This window comes from Cololabis saira, chromosome 7 (genome assembly GCF_033807715.1).
Source record: "Cololabis saira isolate AMF1-May2022 chromosome 7, fColSai1.1, whole genome shotgun sequence".
NCBI classification, from domain to species: domain Eukaryota; kingdom Metazoa; phylum Chordata; class Actinopteri; order Beloniformes; family Belonidae; genus Cololabis; species Cololabis saira.
In genome coordinates, this window is record NC_084593.1 from 42,738,711 (window position 1) to 42,755,128 (window position 16,418).

Below are 16,418 nucleotides of genomic sequence, written 5' to 3' on the forward strand. Positions count from 1 at the left end.
TCAGACAGCCAGCACTGGTTAGCAGCTGAAGGTCTTAGTGGAGGTCCAGTACTCCTGTTTTCCTGTGACATCAGAGAGCTTGTTGAGTTCTTTTAATGGAGTGTTGGGCAGCAGGATTTTACATTGTCACATTTGTTTCCATTACAAAAGTTCAAACGAGTCCTTTGTCTCGTGCAGAATGTGTCACTGGCTGATGTTATTTATGGGAGCAACAAATTAGGAGTGCACTTTGATTCATACAAGAATTGGGTTGTATTTGTGTAAATATTGATGCCTCATGATCCCCAATCTTAAGAAAGAGACAGTAAATATTGGCTTTATAGTCTCTAGTCGTGAAAGTTCACGATGAGTGTTCATTCATTAGTCTTTAAAAACATTCAACTGGGTTCATTTCTCACCGGGGATGCTGTTGGTGCTGAGGGCGTGTTTACTTCCCCCCTTTGCATCCTGGGTGGGGTTGGCGAAAGGGCCTTTCTGTGTGGAGTTTGCATGTTCTCCCCGTGTTCCCTTGGGTAGCTAATGGGGGCTACCCTCACAAAAACATCCAGCAAAACACACCCCCTCTGGCCAGCTGGGGCGTCCAATGGGGTGGGATAACATGATCCTTCCACACACTACGCCCGGCCAGAGAAGCCCCACCCTGTCAGGTAAAAGGCAGCAGCCTGCTCACTCCTCAAGTAAGGAGGAAACTTGAGCTCAGTGCAGGGCCCTCCCGGGGTTGGCAGGGGGAGAGCAATGCCCAGGACTGACCTGAGGTGAGAGAAAAAAATGGAGAAAAAAATCTGGTAAATATTAAACAAATATTATTTTGAAAGAAATAAGTAAAAACATGAACAGAGAAATAGATAGAGAAAAGAGTGGGTGCTCAACAGTAATAATCAATGCTTATGTCATCTCTTCTGAGACATGTTGCAATCTGATTTAAAATTAGCCAGTATTTCATTTTTTTAATGGTTGAATGTCTGTGTCAACATTTGACATGTTTAATATGTTATGTTGTGAGTGAAATATGCCCTCGATGAGATCTGCAAATGATGCATCCAGTTTTTATGTTATACATCATCAGACAGAAAAGACATTACAACCCAGTGATGCAGAAGTACATGTGTTACAGAACAACACCAGACTGCCAGTTTGTTGTTATTGTTGGTTCTTTTATTGTATCAATGATTTTTATTTTATTATCATGAAAACTAATAATGAAGGAGTAAATATCCACAGAGAGTTGGGGTCACTGAGTGCGGTTGAAAATAAGTGTTTGGAGAAAACTGTAATGAAGAGCAGCGTCGTAATAAAAAGGTGAAAAATGTTCTTTGCAACGCTGGTCTACTGACAGCAACACACACACACACACACACACACACACACACACACACACACACACACACACACACACACACACACACACACACACACACACACACACACACACACACACACACACACACACACACACACACACACACACACACACACAGCCAGTGTGTGTGAGCTTGGTTGCTCAGTGAGAGAACACCAGCGGTCATGAGAGGCGTGCGATATGTGAGGACACGGAACAACACATCAGCAGCTGTACTGCCTGCCAGACATACACAGGCGTACATAGGCTACGTTGTCATAATTGACTTCCATTAAATAAATATGAGGCCTTATGGTGCAGTATGATCTTACAAACTCCCCACAACCCACAAACATATCAAAAACTGGAGACTGATAAAAAGGAGGATATCTCCACCACTTCACGAGATTCCTCCATCTCTCCTCACTGGCGTCCTCTCATGTATGGAAACATTGATGCTTTCACCTTCTTTTCTTCTCTGAAATGAAACACAACTTCAAGGTAGCTCTTGAGTTTTCTGTTCTAAAATGTTCCCAGTGGTTAGAACCTTGTTAGATTCTTGTATTTATCCATCCATGAAGGTATGTATAAAAGGTAAAACTCAGGCAAAGTCATAAAAAATCCTTCAGGACCTAACTGTATGTCTGTCATGAAGAAACTGTTTGCAGTAATATCCTATGGTTGCTTTTTGGAGACCTTGAACTGTATAATTCTATATGCATTATTAGAGCCCGAGCACTTACAGTGCGAAGGCCCTATTGTATCTGTAGGATTTTTTTTGGGGGGGATTAAAAGGGACAGCTCTACGTTGGTTTAAATCATATCTATCTGACAGGTTCCAGTTTGTTCATGTACATGAGGTTTCTTCAGAACAGTCAAGGGTCTGCTATTGTGTTCCGCAGGGTTCAGTGCTAGGGCCAATCTTGTTTAGTTTATACATGCAGCCATTGGGAAGTATAATCCAGAATCACGGCATACACTTTCATTGCTATGTTGATGATACGCAGCTCTATTTGTCTAAGAAGCCGGATGAAACAGAACCGTTAGTTAAACTTCAGGCATGTCTTAGGGACATCAAGGACTGGATGTCCGCAATTTTTTTGCTTCTAAATTCCGATAAAACAGAGGTTATTATTTTTGGTCTAAAGCATCTTAGGAAGGGACTAGATGGTGTTGCGATGGCTTCCAGTGCAACTGTGAGAAACCTTGATTTGTCGTTTAAACTGTATATTAATCATGTTGGAAAACGGCATTTTTTTCATCTCCGTAATATCACTAAGATTAGGAACATCCTCTCGCAGTGTGATGCGGAAGAATTAATTCACGCCTTTGTATCTTCTAGGCTACATTACTGTAATGTGTTGTTAGCAGGATGTCCAAGTAATTTGCTGAATAGGCTCCAGCTGATCCAGAATGCAGCAGTGCGAGTGCTCACAGGAATCAGCAATAGAAACCATCTGTGTGTTAGCTTCACTCCATTGGCTCCCCGTAAAACTCAGAATCCAATTCAAAGTTTTAGTACTTGCATGTAAAGCCAAAACAGCCTAGCCCCACCATATATGCAAGACCTGATCGTACCTCATGTTACCAATGGAACTCTTTGTTCTCAGAGTGCAGGTTTACTCGTAGTTCCTAGAGTATCCAAATGTGGATTTGGAGGGCGGGCGTTCTGCTATCAGGCACCATTACTATGGAACCAACTTCCAATCCGGGTTAATGAGGCTGACACCACCTCCCCTTTTTTAACCAAACTTGATTTTTGATTTGATTTGACATCTTTATTGACAATGGAGATTGTATAAATACATAGGCCACACCATCATCAAAAGGATAAAAACACAATAAAGCAGGAGCTTATTTCCATTGCGGTCCTTTAAGATATGTGTGTGCGTAAACAATGGTCTGCTGAATGAAAGTGTTGTGTACGTCAGGACATGTGGGAGAAAATGTGGAATGCGTGGGTCGGCCTACCACGCCAGGGAGAGAGATATAAGGCAGGAATACACACATTTAACATACATTACAATACAAAGCAGATCAGAATCCAATTTTAAAACACTATGCACCAGAATATCTTTCAATTAACCTACACCCATCTTCTACCCCTGATAATCCAGCTCCTCACAAAAGTTTTAAAGGAAGCAGAGGAGCTAGTGGATTTCAGATCTTCAGGTAGGCTATTCCAGGCCAAGGCCCCGGTGTACAAAAATGAACTTTGACCCCCGTTTGTCCTGAACTTGGCCGGCACCACATTGGTGGAGCTTCCTCTGGTAGCATGTCCATGAATACTATTGACCCTGGTAAAATAGTTAATTAGATATTTTGGCACCGGCTTGTGTAATATTCTGTGTACCATAGAGAGTTTAATTTGTAGCACTCTTTCCTCCACTCTTAGCCACTTGAGGCTTTTAAAATGAAACTGAGTGAGGTGAGTTCTGGGGTGTAGTTGGAGGACTACCCTGACTAATTTATTTTGTGCTGTCTGTAGGCTATGCTTCAGATGTTTTGAAGTGCTAGAGAACCACGATGTGCAAGCATAATCAAAGAGGCACTGAACCAAGGCCCCTGCCAAGATCTCTAGGGCTGTCCTATCTAAGAAAGATGATGTCCTGGCAAGGAATCTGACTCTCTGGTTTACTTTTGATATAACCCTCTTGGCCATACTCTCTCCTGTCAACTTATTGTCCAGGATACAGCCCAGGTAGGTAACCTCCTTCTTATCCGTCACCTCCGTATCGCCCACCACCACCTTGAGTCCATCAACCCTCGCTAATCTAATGCTTGACCCAAATAGGATGGACTCGGTTTTACCTAGGTGGAGGGATAAACGATTGTCAACCAACCAGGTACTGATCTTACTGAGCTCACAGCTAAGTGTTTTTTCTACTTCTGATTTATCCTGATGAGACGTCAGAAGAGCTGCATCGTCAGCAAACAGAAATAGATCACAGTCACAGGCTGACTTCATATCATTGACATATAATAAGAAGAAAAGCGGACCCAAGATGCTTCCTTGAGGAACACCACACATTGGCTTAAGTGCGGAGGACATGGACCCATTTACTTGCACCATTTGCCTACGATCCTCAAGGAAGGAGCTCACCCATTTCAAGGTAGCGCTGCTGAAGCCCATGGCTCTAAGTTTAAATAAGAGTACCCTATAGTTGACAGTGTCAAAGGCTTTTTGTAAGTCAATAAGGACCATGCCGCAGTACTTGCCCTTATCCACCTCCCCTCTGATCCTGTCTGTTAGATTAAGTAGACAGGTATCCGTGGAGTGTGACATACGGAAACCAGATTGAAAATCAAACAGAAGGTTGTTGGATAAAAGGTAGGCATTTATTTGTTCTGAGATGATTTTCTCCATTACCTTTGATACCGTGCTCAGTATGGAGACAGGACGATAATTCCCTGGATCTAATTTATTCCCTTTTTTATATAGAGCTACAACTCTTGCTGATTTAAAATCTGTTGGGAAACACCCCTGCTCTATGGACATATTAAAAATAAAAGTTAGACATGGAGTAATGGCCTCTGCCGCGTCCTGCAGGAATTTAGCGGAAATATTATCCAGTCCTGTAGCCTTATTGAGGTTCAGGGTCTGGAGTTTTTTTAAGACCACCTCCTCAGACACCTTTGAAAAGGAGAATGCATCTACTTTGACTCCCTTTTGGTTGTAAAATTTAACCACATGACTTTCTCCATAGACACCAGACGGACTAGGAAGTTTGTTAACTAGGGTATTGGCTACTGTACTAAAAAACCCATTCAAACTGTTGGCTATACTGACATTACCTGTTATGAGTTCATCATTAGGGCCCGAGCACTGAAAGTGCGAGGACCCTATTGTATCTGTGATGTTTATTATTAGGGCCCGAGCACTGAAAGTGCGAGGACCCTATTTTCTCTGTGATGTTTATTATTATTAGGGCCCGAGCACTGAAAGTGCGAGGACCCTATTGTATCTGTGATGTTTATTATTAGGGCCCGAGCACTTGCAGTGCGAAGGCCCTATTGTATTTGCAGGAATTTTTATTATTATTAGGGCCCGAGCACCTTCAGAGCGAAGGCCCTATTGTATTTGCAGGAATTTTTATTATTAGGGCCCGAGCACTTGCAGTGCGAAGGCCCTATTGTATCTGTAGGAATTTTTTTTCTTTCTTCTTCTGACGAAAGGAGGGCCTTTTTGCCCCCCTAAACGTCCCCAAAAAGTCACCAAATTTTGCATGCAAGTCAGGCCTGGCGAAAAATTTGATATTTAATGGTTTGCATTAATGGGCGGCGCAAAATGGCTCAACAGCGCCCCCTTGAAAACTTTGTGCCTCAAGCCCCACAATACGGTTTGTCGTACATGCACGAAAATCGGTACACACCTGTATCATGGCACAACTTAAAGAAAAGTCTCTTGGAGCCATGGCCGAAACCGAACAGGACGTCGGCCATTTTGAATAAATTGTGTCATTTTGGCGAAATGTATGCCATTCCTTCGGCAGTTAATTCAGCCCGAACCGTAACGTGCACCCAGGTGTGTTATACATCAAAATGTGCGTCTCCATCCTGCGACACCACGCATTACTTTTCTCTTTCAAAAGCGTTACCGTGGCGACGCTAGACGCCAAAAGGCGTGCCCACCCTTCATCTGATTGGTTCAGACAGAAAAAACTTTGCGCCTCAAGCCCCATAATACGGTTTGACGTACATGAATGAAAATCGGTACACACCTGTATCATGTCGCAACTTAAAGAAAAGTCTCTTGGCACCGTGGCCGAAACCGAACAGGAAGTCGGCCATTTTTAACATTCTGAATTAATCGCGTAATTTTGGAGCAATATATGCCATTCCTTCGAGAATTAATACGGCCGGAACCGTATCGTGAACCCAGATGTGTTATACATCAAAATGTGCGTCTACATCCTGCGACTACACGCATTACTTTTCTCTTTCAAAAGTGTTACCGTGGCGACGCTAGACGCCAACAAGCGCACCCCCCCTTCATCTGATTGGTCCATATTTGATAGTTCCCCAAAAGGCACCAAATTTGGCATGCAAGCCAGGCCTGGCGATAAATTTAATATTTCATGGTTTGCATTAATGGGCGTGGCAAAATGGCTTAACAGCGCCCCCCGGAAAACTTTGTGCCTCAAGCCCCACAATACGGTTTGATGTACATGCACGAAAATCGCTACACACCTGTATCATGGCCCAACTTAAAGAAAAGTCTCTTGGAGCCATGGCCGAAACCGAACAGGAAGTCGGCCATTTTGAAATCTGATTGGTCCATATTTGATAGTTCTCCAAAAGTCACCAAATTTGGCATGCAAGACAGACTTGGCGATAAATTTGATATTTCATGGTTTGCATTAATGGGCGTGGCCTAACGGCTCAACAGCGCCCCCTAGAATACTTTTCTCTGCCATAACTTTTGAATGGTTTGACATAGGAAGTTGTGGGTGGTGTCATGGGACTCTGTATGGAGTCCTTGAGCTTCGTTGGCCTTAAGTAGCCCCGCCCCTTATTCTGATTGGTTGTCCCGATTTTCTGCTATAACTTTGGAATGGTTTGACATAGAGAGTGGTGGCTGGTGTCATCAGATTCTTTATGGAGTCCTTGACCTTCATTGGCCTGAATTAGCCCCGCCCCTTCTTCTGATTGGTTGTCCCTTTTTTCTGCTATAACTTTTTAATGGTTTGACATAGGAAGTCGTGGGTGGTGTCATGGGACTGTGTAATGAGTTCTTAAGCTTCGTTGGCCTTAATTAGCCCCGCCCCTTCTTCTGATTGGTTGTCCCGATTTCCTGCTATAATTTTGGAATGGTTTGACATAGAGAGTCGTGGGTGGTGTCATCAGATTCTGTATGGAGTCCTTGACCTTCATTGGCCTGAATTAGCCCCGCCCCTTCTTCTGATTGGTTGTCCCTTTTTTCTGCTATAACTTTTGAATGGTTTGACATAGGAAGTCGTGGGTGGTGTCATTTCTGATACCCTTATGGGGGGCGGTGGCCATGAGTGCGAGGGCCCGTTCATCGCTGCTTGCAGCTTTAATTATTAGGGCCCGAGCACTGAAAGTGCGAGGACCCTATTGTATCTGTGATGTTTATTATTATTATTAGGGCCCGAGCACTTGCAGTGCGAAGGCCCTATTGTATTTGCAGGAATTTTTATTATTATTATTATTATTATTATTATTTTCCTGACAAAGTGAAGGCCTTTTTGCCCCCCTTAACATGCCCAAAAAGTCACCAAATTTTGCACCCTAGTCAGGCCTGGCGAAAAATTTGATATTTCAAGGTTTGCATTAATGGCTGTGGTAAAATGGCTCAACAGCGCCCCCTTGAAAACTTTGTGCCTCAAGCCCCACGATACGGTTTGACGTACATGCACGAAAATCGGTACACACCTGTATCATGGGACAACTTAAACAAAAGTCTCTTGGGGTCATGCCCGAAACCGAACAGGATGTCAGCCATTTTGAATTAGTCGTGTCATTTTGGCGAAATTTATGCCATTCCTTCGAAAGTTAATTCAGCCCGAACCGTAACGTGCCCCCAAGTGTGTTATACATCAAAATGTGCGTCTCCATCCTGCGACAACACGCATTACTTTTCTCTTTCAAAAGCATTACCGTGGCGACGCTAGACGCCAAAAAGCGCGCCCACCCTTCATCTGATTGGTTCGACAGAAAAAACTTTGTGCCTCAAGCCCCATAATACGGTTTGACGTACATGAACGAAAATCGGTACACACCTGTATCATGTCGCAACTAAAAGAAAAGTCTCTTGGCGCGATGGCCGAAACCGAACAGGAAGTCGGCCATTTTGAACATTCTGAATTAATTGCTTAATTTTGGAGCAATATATGCCATTCCTTCGAGAGTTAATTCAGCCCGAACCGTATCGTGAACCCAGATGTGTTATACATCAAAATGTGCGTCTCCATCCTGCGACTACACGCATTACTTTTCTCTTTCAAAAGTGTTACCGTGGCGACGCTAGACGCCAACAAGCGCACCCCCCCTTCATCTGATTGGTCCATATTTGATAGTTCCCCAAAAGGAACCAAATTTGGCATGCAAGCCAGGCCTGGCGATAAATTTGATATTTCATGGTTTGCATTAATGGGCGTGGCAATATGGCTCAACAGCGCCCCCCGGAAAACTTTGTGCCTCAAGCCCCACAATACGGTTTGACGTACATGCACGAAAATCGCTACACACCTGTATCATGGCACAACTTAAAGAAAAGTCTCTTGGAGCCATGGCCGAAACCGAACAGGATGTCGGCCATTTTGAATAAATTGTGTCATTTTGGCGAAATTTATGCCATTCCTTCGGCAGTTAATTCAGCCCGAACCGTAACGTGCACCCAGGTGTGTTATACATCAAAATGTGCGTCTACATCCTGCGACACCACGCATTACTTTTCTCTTTCAAAAGTGTTACCGTGGCGACGCTAGACGCCAAAAGGCGCGCCCCCCCTTCATGTGATTGGTCCATATTTGATAGTTCTCCAAAAGTCACCAAATTTTGCATGCAAGCCAGACTTGGCGATACATTTGATATTTCATGGTTTGCATTAATGGGCGTGGCCTAACGGCTCAACAGCGCCCCCTAGATGACTTTTATCTGCCATAACTTTTGAATGGTTTGACATAGAGAGTCCTGGGTGGTGTCATGGGACTCTGTAATGAGTCCTTAAGCTTCGTTGGCCTTAATTAGCCCCGCCCCTTCTTCTGATTGGTTGTCCCGATTTTCTGCTATAACTTTTGAATGGTTTGACATAGAGAGTCGTGGGTGGTGTCATCCGATTCTTTATGGAGTCCTTGAACTTCATTGGCCTGAATTAGCCCCGCCCCTTCTTCTGATTGGTTGTCCTTTTTTTATAATAAAATTGCCGCGAGCCGCCAGTCGCTCTCGCGCTGACTCCCGCTTCCTGATTCAAACGTCTGCCGGCCCCGCCCCCTGACCAATCAGTGGCGAGTAGGGTGATGGCGGCCCCGCCCCCCGACCAATCAGTGGCGAGTAGGGTGATGACGGCCCCGCCCCCCGACCAATCAGTGGCGAGTAGGGTGATGACGGCCCCGCCCCCCGACCAATCAGCTCCCTGTAATGTGGTGACTTCAGAAATATTCCCGGCTCAGCCCGGTTACAACCTTGGCAGAATGGTTACAGAAAAAGTAATAATTTAAATAGTAGGGTTTTACTAATATTTATAACTTACAAATATTTAAAAAATTAGGAAAAAAAAGTTCCAGACATTTTATCGCTATGTTGGTCTGTCCTAAGCCAGTAGGTCAAATAAAAGGAATAGCTGAGACTTAGCTCAGCCAGATTATTGCGGTCTTTGCTGCCAGAGGTCGAGAGTTCAAGCCTTGCTTGATATGCCAAAATTTTTGTCAGCAATTTTTGTGTTTTTTTTACATCAAAATGTTCGTCTCTGTCCTGTGACGACGCACATTACTTTTCTCTTTCCCCTTCTTCTGATTGGTTGTCCCGATTTTCTGCCATAACTTTTGAATTTGAGTGGAGTTTGCGCGCGCAGCTCCCGCGGGGGGAGGGGCTGATGTTCAGCGCGGCCGCCATCTTGGTCGAGGCGCCGCATTGACTGCCTGAGAACGTCGGGCGTGGCCGCCATCTTGGATCGGTATCGCTTTAACTCTAGAGCGTTCACTTCTATTGTGGAAGGAGGTGTCTGCATAAGTAAAATAACTATAACTCACTTGATTTTCAACCGATTTTCACGCGGTTTGCTTTGTTACAAACGGCAGACATGTAGCTATGATACAGGATGCTTGATGTACGTTAAATATGCAAGCTTTCATGCTAAAATACGTTCTGCAGGTAGTCACACTTCAGGTATACACACACACACACACACACACACACATATATATATATATATATATATATATATATATATATATATATACACACACACACACACACACACACACACACACACACACACAATATACACAATACAAAATACAGTATAGCATATTGATGAATGTATTAATATATTTGAATAACAGACATAACAAGCTTAAAAACAAAAAACATAACGGATGACAGCATACAATTGTCATAATGGAGAAAAAAAAGAAACATTTGGAAGGAGTGTGTGTGTGAGGAATTGTATATTAGTGTTATAAATTGAAATTATATAATAATGCAATCGCTATGATATATAATTTTACAATATAATACAGTCAAAAATATATGAAATGAAGCAACATACAATGCAATAATACAATATGCTATATTACTGGGTACGCTAATATGAAATAACAACATGTAATATAATATGGTATAATAGATTAATATAATATCATACATTCTGGACCATGAGATACAGCTGTACTGTATGATCGTCGTTCATTTGAGTGATCTGATTTTTTTTTTCATGGTTTGCATTAATGGGCGTGTCCTCACGGCTCAACAGCGCCCCCTAGAATACTTTTTTCTGCCATAACTTTTGAAAGGTTTGACATAGAGAGTCGTGGGTGGTGTCATGGGACTCGGCATTGAGTCCTTGACCATAATTGGTGACAATTAGCCCAGTCCCTTTTTCTGATTGGTTGTCCCTATTTTCTGCTATAACTTTTGCATGTTTTGACATAGAGAGTCGTGGGTGGTGTCATGGGACTCTGTAATGAGTCCTTGATCTTCTTTGCCCTGAATTAGCCCCGCCCCTTCTTCTGACAGGTCGTCCCTTTTTTCTGCTATAACTTTTGAAGGGTTTGACATAGGAAGTCGTGGGTGGTGTCATTTCTGATATGCTTATGGGGGGCGGTTGACGTGAGTGCGAGGGCCCGTTCATTGCTGCTTGCAGCTTTAATTATTATTATTATTATTCTCGCCGTAAATAAATTGCCTTTTTGGAGGCCTTAAAATGCTGGAAAACTCACCAAATTTTGCACACGCTTCCAGAGTCGCGTAAAATTACGTATTTTATGGGCGACAGGCATGGGTCCACAAGAATGGGCTCTATAGCGCCACCTATTTTATGTTTTTTGACGAGCCCCACAATATGGTTTGACTTACAGCAATGACCTTTATGTGAGTATTATATTAGACAAAGAGTTACAAAAAAGTCTTTTGGACCCATGGTCTAAGTTACACAGGAAGTCCGTCATTTTGAACAGAAAATGTCATTTTTCATGAATTCTGATCATTTCTAGGCCTCGTACTTTAACGAACTCCTCCTAGAGATTTTATCAGATTGGCTCACAACTTGGTTTGTACAATCTAGACACATGGCCGACGCTAAATTGCGAAGCTTTTAAGTTTCTGCCAGAGGGCTTGACCGTAGTGATCCGCCGAAGTTTGAGGTCATTTTTAAGCTTCGCCATCAAACATCAATTGGCTGTAATTCAGCAATACATGATTTGATGTGGTCGAAAACGTATGTGCATGATTGTAGGTTGAGCCTGAACCCATCTATGGTGGAATATTCAGGATCGGTTGTAGCGCCACCTGTTGGCACCAGGAATTGTCATGTCTTCTAGTTTGCATCTGTGCTCCAAACGAGATCAGTTTCTTGATCTCAAAGTTGGTGAGATAATAGGTATGGCATTGACGATGAGTGACAGAGAAAACTGTAAGTTTGTGTCAAAGGGCGTCGCTGTCAGAGGTTGTCAAATTTCGGGGTCCCGTCATGAACATAAAAGTTGTTGTAACTTAAACATAATTGGTCAGAATGAACCCAAATTCAATACATTTAATCGGGCTTGCATTCTGAACAAGTGGATATGACAATCTTGGATGAACTCCATAGCGCCACCTTTTGGTCAGGTATACATTTTTCATCAAATTATGTGCTTTAGTTGCTGTTTGGTTTATCCAATCTTAATGAAATTGACACATTTGATTGGCAGTAGGTTCCTTGTTGACTGTGTCGCGTATCGTGGTTATTTCTTGAAAGGAATTGGCATTTTTATGTCACTCTGTATTTCTGGAAAAATATTAATTAAAAATCAAAGATTTTGTGTAAGGAAAATCAAATGACAGTTTCAGATAGCTTACAACAGGAGTAAAAAATCATACACTGTAACATATTGTTTTTGAAAAACTTGGTCACTCTAAAAATTAAAAAAATGAACTAATAACGTAAAAAGCTATGTCTTTGTCAATAAATGTCATAGACATATGGGACTTCATAAGTATATTGTTTACTGTATTTTGAAAATGTCCTGTGATTTTGATAAACCTAATCATTAGACGTGATTTTAAATGAATATTTATGTGTGATCAGACTGTGTCTCAGTCAGATCCAGCAGGACCGCTGCAGCTGAGAAGACTGCTGCAGCAGCACTGGGAGGGGAGGGGAGGGGTTGAGCTCCCGCGGGGGGAAGTTGGGGGGATGAGTGCAGTTTGGAATGCGCGCGCAGCTCTTCGGGGGAGGGGGGGCGCGGCCGCCATCTTGGACCGGGCGCCAATCGATGCGGCCGCCATCTTGGACAGGGCATTATTTGCGTCTTAGTGCATCATTTCTACTGAGCAAGGTTTCTCCCGGACTACAATCATTCATAACTCTCAGACTCTTTACCCGATTTCCACACAGTTTGGTTTGTACAAACGGCAGAGATGTAGTTATGATACAGGATGCTGTCACACGTTAAAAATACGTACATTTATTCTGAAAGACTTTGTATTATGCTCTTTTACAAAGACATATGGTTTTTGTATAAATTGTATAAGGAAATAAGTTTGATTGTTTATTTGAATTTATTTTAAGAGGAGAGGGGTGTGTTGTTGTATTTATATATAGATATTTATTTATTTATTTAGTTGAGAGTGAGAGTGACCTCATGCAAATATCTGAGATTAATTCCAATATCTGCTCAACAAACCACTTGCTCAGAAGTTGTTGTCTGTGTTTTGAAATATGTATACACTGTTGACATCCCACTTGCATTGGTTGTCGCTGTCTTGCCTGTCTCACTCACTGTTTTTTTTTTTGTTTGAGTCATTTTTCTTTCTTTTCTATTATTATCATAGCCTGTAATTCCTGTATATAATCGAATTGAATCAATGTATTTTACAATTAGCTGTGATGTACAATAATTGTCATTAAAACCGATAATATTCCTATTTGTTTTAATTGAAATGAGAGAAAAACATTTAATTTTATTAAAATAGAAAAATAATATTTATAGCTTATAGGCTATAAAAATAATGTTCATTAAAGCAGTATATAAATACCATGTTATAGCTATCTGTTTCTGGTTATTTTCATATAAAAGTACGTTTTTCAATGTTTATAATTATTCACAAGTATGCAGTGTTATAACTACATCTCTGACGTTCATAACAAACTAAACTGTTAGAAAATCTTTAAAGGGGGACCTATTATGAAAAACACGTGTTTTCTTGTTTTAACATATTTAAAGTGGTCTCCCCTCAGCCTGCCAACACAGAAAAGATGAAATCCCTATGAAAATCTGCAAGATCTGCTCGCCCCCACCCTTACAGAGTCCCCCAGTGTCACGTGGTCTCTGTGAGCCGTTAAGATTGGTGCATTTTCTTTACGTCACCAAAATGCACACCACCCCTCGGTCTCCTCCGCTGCTGAAACCACGCCCACCACCAGCTCTGCCGCTCGAGCTGCAGCCATTATTACAAGCAGGGGCTGTTTCCACAGCGAGGGAGAGTTAAAATGAGGTTTTGCCTCGACAAGGCGGTGCCGAGAGGGAGAGAGAAAAAAAAGGCGCTGGAGGAAGACACGGCCAAATGTCAAAAATTGGTTGATTTATTCAGCCCCCTCCACAGCAAAGATGCGTCCGCACGTAAGTTGCAGTTCACTTTCAGGCTACACAGTGTAAATATGCAGCCTATAAACCCTGGCCGATGGCCGTTAAATAAAAATAAGGATTGAGATTTTAAAATTATTGATTTATAAGACACTTTATTATAATCAGTACTCGAGTTGAGGGGGGATGAGGGGGATTTCCCCCCTGAAATAAAAACGGTCCAAATCATCCCCCTGTAAAACTGCCATCACCCCTTTCCATCCCTTATGTCATTTCATCAATGAATGTGGTTTTACTGCTATTTCAACATTTAGAGTCATCACCAGAAAAATAACACCAGAAAAATAACTTATTTGACAATTTTCACCTGTTTCAAGTAAATGTTCACTTGAAATAAGTAGAAAAATCTGCCAGTGGGACAAGATTTATCTTCTCATTACAAGCAAAACAATCTTGTTCCACATGCAGATTTTTCTACATATGACAAGTGAAAATCTACTTGAAACAGGTGAAAATTGTTGTTTTTTCCAGTGATGAGTCTTGTTTTAAGTGTAATGAGATTTTTTTACTAAAATGAGACATTTTAACTAGAAATAAGACAAATATTCTTGTTAAGATTTAGAGTTTTTGCAGTGATCAATTTTACTTATCCTGTGAAGGACAGAGTCATATTGATAAGTTCAGAAAAGTGTTTTTATTGTTGTGTTTTGATGTATTTGATGTAAGCCCAGTGGATATTTAAAGCTTACAGAAGGCTGCATTTAACTGCTGCTATGTCATTCCTGCAGTATTTCTGCAGGTGTTTTGGTCACTGCTATTATTTGTAATATATTATATTATTTGTAATCAGCACAATTATCTGTCCCCATATGATAAAATCCACCATCCCCCCTGATTTCTTTTTTTTTACAACTCGAGTACTGATTTTAATTATTTACTGATTTTGAAATTATTTATTTGGGCAACAAATGGGATAGCCTATAATCATTCAATTAGTATGTATATGAATACAAGGCCAAATCAAGTGAGACAAAGGCTACACTATCTTCCTGTATGAACTATACGTGTATGAAAAAACACTGTAAGCATATTGGCTGTTCAAAGGTGGTGATGGTGATGACACCAGTCCTGCTGTTGCTTCAGGTATTAACGTTTTACTACCTCCTCTCGAAACACTGAGCCAGGCCTGGTGAAAAATTTGATATTTAATGGTTTGCATTAATGGGCGGGACCTAATGGCTCAACAGCGCCCCCTAGAAAACTTTGTGCCTCAAGCCCCACAATACGGTTTGACGTACATGCACCAAAATCGGTACACACCTGTATCATGTCACAACTTAAAGAAAAGTCTCTTGGCACCATGGCCGAAACCGAACAGGAAGTCGGCCATTTTGAACATTTTGAATTAATCGTGTAATTTTGGCGCAATTTATGCCATTTCTTCGGTCATTAATACGACCCGAACGTAACGTGCACCCAGGTGTGTTATACATCAAAATGTGCGTCTCCATCCTCCGACACCACGCATTACTTTTCTCTTTCAAAAGTGTTACCGTGGCGATGCTAGACGGCAAAAAGCGCGCCCACCCTTCATCTGATTGGTTCAGACAGAAAAAACTTTGCGCCTCAAGCCCCATAATACGGTTTGACGTACATGAACAAAAATCGGTACACACCTGTATCATGTCGCAACTTAAAGAAAAGCCAGGCCTGTCGATACATTTGATATTTCATGGTTTGCATTAATGGGCGTGGCCTAACGGCTCAACAGCGCCCACTAGAATACTTTTCTCTGCCATAACTTTTGAAAGGTTTGACATAAAGAGTCGTGGGTGGTGTCATGGGACTCGGTATTGAGTCCTTGACCATAATTGGCGAAAATTAGCCCCGCCCCTTCTTCTGATTGGTTGTCCCTATTTCCTGCTATAACATTTGAATGTTTTGACATAGAGAGTCGTGGGTGGTATCATGGGACTCTGTAATGAGTCCTTGACCTTCATTGGCCTGAATTAGCCCCGCCCCTTCTTCTGATTGGTTGTCCCTTTTTTCTGCTATAACTTTTGAATGGTTTGACATAGGAAGTCGTGGGTGGTGTCATTTCTGATATGCTTATGGGGGGCGGTGGCCGTGAGTGCGAGGGCCCGTTCATCGCTGCTTGCAGCTTTAATTATTATTATTATTATTTTCCTGACAAAGTGAAGGCCTTTTTGCCCCCCTTAACATGCCCAAAAAGTCACCAAATTTTGCACCCTAGTCAGGCCTGGCGAAAAATTTGATATTTAAAGGTTTGCATTAATGGGCGTGGCAAAATGGCTCAACAGCGCCCCCTTGAA